The 9,737-nt window shown below is 37.1% G+C and overlaps 1 long non-coding RNA gene across 1 annotated transcript; it reads left to right on the forward strand.

The window, feature by feature from the left end:
* Positions 1-438: 438 nt before the first annotated feature.
* On the forward strand, positions 439-5,144 carry LOC132345519 (uncharacterized). Its single transcript, XR_009494906.1, has 2 exons — positions 439-625; positions 3,120-5,144. It is a non-coding gene; the product is annotated as an uncharacterized lncRNA (long non-coding RNA).
* The last annotated feature ends 4,593 nt before the right edge of the window (positions 5,145-9,737 follow it).

A 9,737-nucleotide genomic window follows, 5' to 3' on the forward strand; every position in this document is an offset into this window, starting at 1 on the left:
GAAGTAAAGACTACACTCAAGGTCTGCCAGAGTGTTTGTTCAGGCTGTAGAGTAGCTGCTTCAGAGTGGTCTCTGAAGGAGTCTTTGGGCCTAGAAAAGAAAACATATTTGGCAAAACTAATACAATATTGTAAAGTTTAAAAATAAAATAAAATTTAAAAAAAAAAGGAAAAAAAAAAAAGAAAACAGCAGTCTCGAAGGCCCTTGCTGAATCATCTAACTTCAGAGAAAACAAAGCCAAACTTTAGGTTCCGCCATCGTGCTTCAGGCCGGTTGTATCTATCTGAGACTTATCAGCCCCTGTCCAGAAACCATCCACCCCCTACATCTGCCAGAGACTTATCACTCCCTGCCCAGATAAAAATGTCATCTCAACTAAAGAATACCCAAAACATTCCACTTGACTAACGTTTCTCTTATCACTTTCACAAACCTCCCTTTAAATATGAAGCCTCCCTGTTCCCTCTTGTGCTCAGCCTGGTCGTTAGGCCGACTGTCGCCCCTCCTTGCCTGAATAAAGGTAACCTACTTCCATTGAGGTCATCTCCCCTTCTTTTCTGCCTTGGCCCAAACTATACTTTACAGCCTCTCTGTTAGATGTAGAAGTCTCTGCGTTTATGAATAGGTGAGTTTCAGTGCCTACTGTGTGTTTACAGCATGTATACGACACGTTCTTCAAGTTTTATATATCCATTCATCCCTTGATGGCATTACTGAGGATCTATCAATAATTAAGAAGAATTTCACAGGATTAGGATCTTTAGTAATTTTCTCATATCATTCAGTTACTAATATCATCCTGTTTCCATGACTTACTTGATATTGATAAGGCTAATTTTTTTTAGTGGTTTTTCTCCTGGATTTCTTTTCTGCATACTTCTTTTTCTTCAAAATGATTCACCTATATTCTGACCACTAACATTCACACACCTGTATGTTTTTCTGGAACTCTAAGTCAAAATTTTGTGTTTTTTTTGCTGTTATTGCAGTTTCTGCGTTGTTATTGTCCTATAAGCAACTATCCCACTGTAGCTCTTTTCAGTGCTCTCCTTAATAAGAATTTGTATCTTCTGTATCTATATGCCTAGAGAGAAAAAGTAATATATCGGAGCTCAAGGTGAATTAGCAAGCTAGTGTCCTAGTCCATGTCATTCTGGCTTGTTAGGAGTGCTTTACAACTAATGCTCTTTAAGCTATTTAAAAACATCTAAGTCATTTGTAACAAATCCAAATCTTGCAGCCACAGGGAAATTTGGACACCTCCAAAACCTCCAAGCCTAGAGAAATGAAATGCCTTTAAAATAATCCAATAAGAACATCAGTAAAATGATACAAAAACCAATGGATTACAAATAATTGACATCCAAAGGCAATAAAACATAGCATATAACTGCTACAGAGCATGTTACTAACCATTCTCACATTAACAAACAATATAATAAAGAAATTAAGATGTACTTGTCTATATATTCTGAGCTTTATAGCATTTCAGTCTGTATTGTAAAATATGAGTTTAGACTTTTGCATCATTGTATAAATATCTCTGTGGCAGAAATTCTAACCAAGCAGAAAATAAAAGAATAACATCAGAACAGAAATGTGTTACTAGGTAAGACTTATTTCTTTTGTCAGCGTAACACTTTAATAATTTATGCTTGAAACAAAAATTTAAGTTTTATCTGTAGCAATGATAGTTTTTTGTATTTAGAACAGAATCACTTGCTTGGAACACTGAATTCAGCTGAATAGGCTGAAAGCTGTGGTAGCTTCCCAAAGGGCATAACTTTGTCTCAGTAAGTTATTTATTCTCACACAAAAAACAGATAAATGAGCTCATGAATGCTTCACCTTTCATCTAATGTATACACACACATACAAATGTATATGAGTTTGTGTATATGTGGGAGCATGTAATACTGTTTCTTCTCAAATGGTCCTTTATTTTAAAAGTTAAAATTATAAACACAAAATGACAAAAACTTAGTAAATATAGGTGGCCAAATAAATTAAAGGAAATTTCTCATTTCTGGGGAAAAAATGGATTCTTTTAAAAAACTGGAAGGATTAGAAAACAGGTAAAAACTAAAAAAGAAAGAAAAGAATAGTAAATTAGGAAAAGAGTGAAATTGATCAAGATAAAAATACAGGCAATAAGAAAAGGCATATATTGATCTTTTAAGTACTTTTAGTATTCTTAAAGAAAGGCTCTTTTCTCTATAATGTTTTTGACCCTCTGGATATCCAGGTTTTTTTCACATCTATACCACTTGAAACAAATTACTTTAGAAGCAGGGGAAACCTAAGTGGAAAAATTATTCTCTAGGCCAAAATAGACAGGGGAACCTGGTGGGCTGCTGTCCATGGGGTCGCACAGAGTTGGATACGACTGAAGCGACAGCAGCAGCAGCAGCAGGCAAAAATAGGTGTATAGCCTATTCCACATTCTTGTCATATTGCCTTACTTTCATACTGCTCCCACCACGGTCTCTTCCATTTATCCTTTTTGAGTAGTATTCCCTTTTCAATAATAAAACAGACCTGAAGATTTTGCAGTATTTCTTAGAACACTGCAGACTTCTTTCAGCTACCTGTCATTCTCCTCTCTAACCGGGCAGAAAAACTGTCTTAGTGAAATGTCACTTGAGACATTTCAGTTATTTCACAAAACGAGAAAAGTAATTAAAGCCAAATGGTAAATAGAACCTTGAAGTTTCTAAGCCTTTGTGATCTGTCTCCACAGTTTCCAAGACTTTTATTTGAGAGACGCTTATAACCATTCTGAATTCTTTCAGATCAGTGACTGGCAGGGCAGCAACAGGAGGCAATCTAGAGTGGTTCTACTTAACCTTCTGTACTATGTTGATGACCATGAAAATGGAGAACACTCACTAGTTCTCTCACCTCATGGACTTTCATTGTTATAAAATTGATGATGCTTTTCAAGCCCAGTTTTATCAATGCAGAAAATAGGTAAATTTCTATACATTAACTGTTATAAAAGAAAAAAAAAAACTGAATGTTAGAATATGGTTTGGAGACACCACATTTGCAAATCAATTTGCAGTTTTCATTTTGAATACCTTTTATACTCCACTTCATGGTTTACTATTTATATGCAGAATACATGAGAAACGCTGGGCTGGAAGAAGCACAAGCTGGAATCAAGATTGCTGGGAGAAATATCAATAACCTCAGATAACCAGATGACACCACCCTTATGGCAGAAAGTGAAGAGGAACTAAAAAGCCTCTTTATGAAAGTGAAAGAAGATAGTGAAAAAGTCGGCTTAAAGCTCAACATTCAGAAAACGAAGATCATGGCATCTGGTCCCATCACTTCATGGGAAATAGATGGAGAAACAGTGGAAACAGTGTCAGACTTTATTTTTGGGGGCACCAAAATCACTGCCGATGGTAATTGCAGCCATTAAATTAAAAGATGCTTACTCCTTGGAAGGAAAGTTATGACCAACCTAGATAGTATATTGAAAAGCAGAGATAGTACTTTGCCAAAGAAGGTCCATCTAGTTAAAGCTATGGTTTTTCCTGTGGTCATGTATGGATGTGAGAGTTTGACTGTGAAGAAAGCTGAGCACCAAAGAATTGATGCTTTTGAACTGTGGTGTTGGAGAAGACTCTTGAGAGTCCCTTGGACTGCAAGGAGATCCAACCAGCCCATTCTAAAGGAGATCATTCCTGGGTGTTCATTGGAAGGACTGATGCTAAAGCTGAAACTCCAATAATTTGGCCACCTCATACGAAGAGTTGACTCATTGGAAAAGACCCTGATGCTGGGAGGGATTGGGGGCAGGAGGAGAAGGGGACAACAGAGGATGAGATGGCTGGATGGCATCACCGACTCCATGGACATGAATTTGGGTAAATTCCAGGAGTTGGTGACGGACACGGAGGCCTGGTGTGCTGTGATTCATGGGGTCACAAAGAGCTGGACACGACTGAGTGACTGAACTGAACTTATTTCCATTAAAAACCATACCTTTTATTATTATTATCAATTAATTAGGTATATTTCTATTGGAAAACACAGAAATAGATGTGAAAGTCATTTTGGTTTACTGCCAGTATTTTCAAGTTACTAGTGTAAGCCTGACACCCTGTGGACAAACAGCAACAAAGCGAAATAAAAGATTATTTATCCATACCAACAGTAGCTATACAATTATTTTTACAGATTCTCACCTGCCGTAATCTATGAGAAAATAATTCAGTTCAGTTCAGTTCAGTCGTTCAGTCGTGTCCGACTCTTTGCGACACCATGAATTGCAGCACGCCAGGCCTCCTTGTCCATCACCAACTCCCAGAGTTCACTCAAACTCACATCCATCAAGTCAGTGATGCCACCCAACCATCTCATCCTCTGTCATCCCCTTCTCCTCTTGCCCCCAATCCTTCCCATATCATCAGAGTCTTTTCCAATGAGTCAACTCTTTGCATGAGGTGGCCAAAGTCACTGTAAATGGTGATTGCAGCCATGAAATTAAAAGATGCTACTCCTTGGAAGGAAAGTTATGACCAACCTAGATGGCATATTCAAAAGCAGAGACATTACTTTGCCAATGAAGGTCCATCTAGTCAAGACTATGGTTTTTCCAGTAGTCATGTATGGATGTGAGAGTTGGACTATAAAGAAAGCTGAGCACTGAAGAATTGATGCTTTTGAACTGTGGTGTTGGAGAAGACTCTTGAGAGTCCCTTGGACTGCAAGGAGATCCAACCAGTCCATTCTAAAGGAGATCAGTCCTGGGTGTTCTTTGGAAGGAATGATGCTGAAGCTGAAACTCCAGAAAATAATTATAATAGTTAAAAATACCCTGATATATTATATAACATGTCTTCTTTGAGCTGTGTAGGTGTGTGTTTGTGTGCTGTTTTATAATCACTAGTGAGTGATAGTCACTCAGTCATGTCTGACTCTGCCACACCTGTACTGGGGCCTGCCAGGCTCCTCTGTCCATGGAATTCTCCAGGCAAGAATATTAGAGTGGGTTGGCATTTCCTTCTCCAGGGTATCTTCCTGACCCAGGGATCGAAACCATGCCCATTGCATTAGCAGTTAGATTGTTGTTTACCACTGATCCACCAGGGAAGTCCACATCATAAATAAAACAAGTGGGAATGTGAGAATTATGTTTATTCATTTAGACAAAGGGATTTGAATTAATTTGTCAGGTAATAAGAACTTGTCAAGAAATGAATAAGAAAATAATGTATTTACTTGTACTTGGCATTTTCAACCATTTTGAGGGAGTGATATAGTTTTAAGATCCTCAAAAACAATTAAATCCAGTGTATAGAGAAATATTAAAGAGAGCTCTCTCTTTATCTGAATCATTAAACTTTCTCATCTGTCTCCTAAGACAATTTTACTAAGAAATAAAGTATCATTTTCAGAGTGTGAAAATAAGTAGTCAATTGTGATGCCAGCTCCTCAGGTGTAAGAAATGGTTTATTCATCCATATTCCCACTGCAAATTATTGGTACACATGTTAGTGTGTACATGGCTTGTGATCATTGCTCTAAGAGGTTTTTTAAAGTGTATTGTAAAAATATCACAACATCTATATAGTTTATTCATATATAAATTCAATGAAGTCATCTATATTAGTACAATGTGTATAGAGGGTAGACAAAAGCTGTATATTTTCATTCCACAAATATAAGATTTGGGAAACTTGTCTGATTTGATTTCAATATCTCATCAATGTTTTATAATTATGATAGGTTGTAATGACAGGATCAGAGATGACAGTTCTTGAAGTATATGGTAAACCTTATAGGCCTTTGGAATTTATTTTGTTCAGAATGAGGATAAAAAACTGAAGAAGCTACATTCTAAGAAACTTTTAGGGTACGCTTCTTGGAAATTTCCATTATTGGCATCAAAAATTAATGGTGAATTTTTTAAAATTTAATTTAATTTTTTAACTTTACAATATTGTATTGGTTTTGCCATATATCAAATGAATCCACCACAGGCATACACGTATTCCCCATCCTGAACCCTCCTCCCTCCTCCCTCCCCATACCATCCCTCTGGGTCATCCCAGTGCACCAGCCCCAAGCATGCAGTATCATGCATCGAACCTGGACTGGTGACTCGTTTCATATATGATATTATACATGTTTCAACGCCATTCTCCAAAATCATCCCACCCTCTCCCTCTCCCACAGAGTCCAAAAGACTGTTCTATACATCAGTGTCTCTTTTGCTGTCTCGTATACAGGGTTATTGTTACCATTTTTCTAAATTCCATATATATGCATTAGTATACTGTATTGGTGTTTTTCTTTCTGGCTTACTTCTGTATAATAGGCTCCAGTTTCATCCACCTCATTAGAACTGATTCAAATGTATTCTTTTTAATGACTGAGTAATACTCCATTGTGTATATGTACCACTGCTTTCTTATCCATTCATCTGCTGATGGACATCTAGGTTGCTTCCATGTCCTGGCTATTATAAACAGTGCTGTGATGAACATTGGGGTACACGTGTCTCTTTCAATTCTGGTTTCCTCAGTGTGTATGCCCAGCAGTGGAATTGCTGGATCATAAGGCACTTCTATTTCCACATTTTTTAAGGAATCTCCAGACTGTTCTCCATAGTGGCTCTACTAGTTTGCATTCCCACCAACAGTGTAAGAGGGTTCCTTTTTCTCCACACCCTCTCCAGCATTTATTGCTTTTGGATCGCAGACATTTTGACTGGCATGAAATGGTACCTCATAGTGGTTTTGACTTGCATTTCTCTGATAATGAGTGATGTTGAACATCTTTTCATGTGTTTGTTAGCCATCTGTATGTCTTCTTTGGAGAAATATCTATTTAGTTCTTTGGCCCATTCTTTGATTGGGTCATTTATTTTTCTGGAATTGAGCTGTAGCAGTTGCTTGTATATTTTTGAGATTAGTTGTTTGTCAGTTGCTTCATTTGCTATTATTTTCTCCCATTCTGAAGGCTTTTTCACCTTGCTTATAATTTCCTTTGTTGTGCAGAAACTTTAAGTTTAATTAGGTCCATTTGTTTATTTTTGCTTTTATTTCCAATATTCTGGGAGGTGGGTCATAGAGGATCCTGCTGTGATGTATGTCGGAGAGTGTTTGGCCTATGTTCTCCTCTAGGAGTTTTATAGTTTCTGGTCTTACATTTAGATCTTTAATCCATTTTGAGTTTATTTTTGTGTATGGTGTTAGAAAGTGCTCTAGTTTCATTCTTTTACAAGTGGTTGACCAGTTTTCCCAGCACCACTTGTTAAAGAGATTGTTTTTTCTCCATTGTATATTCTTGCCTCCTTTGTCAAAGATAAAGTGTCCATATGTACCTGAACTTATCTCTGGGCTTTCTGTTTTGTTCCATTGATCTATATGTCTGTCTTTGTGCCAGTACCATACTGTACTGATGACTGTGGCTTTGTAGTAGAGCCTGAAGTCAGGCAGGTTGATTCCTCCAGTTCCATTCTTCTCAAGATAGCTTTGGCTATTTGAGGTTTTTTGCTATTCCATACATATTTTGAAATTATTTGTTCTAGCTCTGTGAAGAATACCATTGGTAGTTTGATAGGGATTGCATTGAATCTGTAAATTGCTTCAGGTAGTATACTCATTTTCACTATATTGATTCTTCCAATCCATGAACATGGTATATTTCTCCATCTATTAGTGTCCTCTTTGATTTCTTTCACCAGTGTTTTATAGTTTTCTATATATAGGTCTTTAGTTTCTTTAGGTAGATATATTCCTAAGTACTTTATTCTTTCCGTTGCAATGGTGAATGGAATTGTTTCTTTAATTTCTCTTTCTATTTTCTCATTATTAATGTATAGGAATGCAAGGGACTTCTGTGTGTTGATTTTATATCCTGCAACTTTACTATATTCACTGATTAGCTCTAGTAATTTTCTGATGGAGTCTTTAGGGTTTTCTATGTAGAGGATCATGTCATCTGCAAACAGTGAGAGTTTTATTTCTTCTTTTCCAATTTGATTCCTTTTATTTCTTTTTCTTCTCTGATTGCTTTGGCCAAAACTTCCAAAACTATGTTGAATAGTAATGGTGAAAGTGGGCACCCTTGTCTTGTTCCTGACTCTAGAGGAAATACTTTCAATTTTTCACCATTGAGGATAATGTTTGCTGGGGGTTTGTCATATATAGCTTTTATTATCTTGAGGTATGTTTCTTCTATTCCTGCTTTCTGGAGAGTTTTTATCATAAATGGATGTTGAATTTTGTCAAAGGCTTTCTCTGCATGTATTGAAATAATCATATGGTTTTTATTTTTCAATTTGTTAATGTGGTGTATTACATTGATTGATTTGTGGACATTGAAGAATCCTTGCATCCCTGGGATAAAGCCCACTTGGTCATGGTGTATGATCTTTTTAATGTGTTGTTGGATTCTGATTGCTAGAATTTTGTTAAGGATTTTTGCATCTATATTCATCAGTGATATTGGCCTGTAGTTTTCTTTTTTTGTGGCATCTTTGTCAGGTTTTGATATTAGGGTGATTGTGACCTCATAGAATGAGGTTGGAAGTTTACCTTCCTCTGCAATTTTCTGGAAGATTTTGAGTAGGATAGGTGTTAGCTCTTCTCTAAATTTCTGGTAGAATTCAGCTGTGAAGCCGTCTGGACCTGGGCTTTTGTTTGCTGGAATAATGGTAAATTTTTGACTCTTCTACCTGTGGTGGATTCATGTTGATGTATGGCAAAACCAATACAATAGTGTAAAGTAATTAACTTCCAATTAAAATAAATTTATATTAAAAATAAATAAAAAATAAAATAAAAAACATAGTTATTCTAATTAAGTGATAGATGAAATAAATGGATTGAATAGGTTGCTCTATCTCTGTGCTACCTACATACTCAATCTTCCTGAAATCCTAGCTTCATAGTACCATTCCCCATATTGGAAACTTCATTGATGGTGATTTAGTTGCTAAGTCATGTCCTACTCTTGTGACCCCATGGACTGTAGCCTGCTAGGCTCCTCTGTCCATGGGATTCTTCAAGCAAGAACACTGGAGTAGGTTGCCATTTCGTTTGCTAGGGTTTCTTTCCCACTCAGGAATCTAACTTGGGTCTCCTGAATTGCAGGCAGATTCTTTACAGACTGAGCTACGAGGGAATGACCCTTGTTTTTCCATAGGATCAAGGCCAAAATCCTAGACAAATCAAGCTAGGTCTTTCATCAACTAACTTCTACTTAATTCCCCAACCTAGACACCTAGTTCCAACCCTACACATACTCCATTCAGCTCACAGAGAGCACTGTTCTTCAGTGAAACACCATTTTATCTCCTACATTGTTGTATTGCTCACTCTGCTTGACATTGTTCTCTCCTCTGTTGGAAAAAATCCAAAGTGTGTGTGGTAGAAAGTAAAGGGATAATTTTATCAACTCAAAAACAAAGTGGGTTCCAACCATGGTTCTTGGGTTTGCATGGCTTCAGTGCCATAATTCCACTGTATCTCAGTTTCCTCATAATGTTCAGGTTGTTGTTGTTCAGTCACTATGTCATATTCAACTCTTTTTGACACTATGAACTGTAGTCTTCCAGGTTCCTCTATCTGTGGGATTTCTCAGGCAAGAATACTGAAGTGGACTGCCATTTCCTCCTCCAGAGGATCTTCCCCACCCAGGGATAGAACCTGTGTCTCCTGCATTGACAGGCATATTTTTTACCACTGCACCACCAGGAAATCCCCTAATATTTA

Source organism: Bos taurus, chromosome 6, assembly GCF_002263795.3.
Source record: "Bos taurus isolate L1 Dominette 01449 registration number 42190680 breed Hereford chromosome 6, ARS-UCD2.0, whole genome shotgun sequence".
In the NCBI taxonomy this organism is placed as follows: Eukaryota; Metazoa; Chordata; class Mammalia; order Artiodactyla; family Bovidae; genus Bos; species Bos taurus.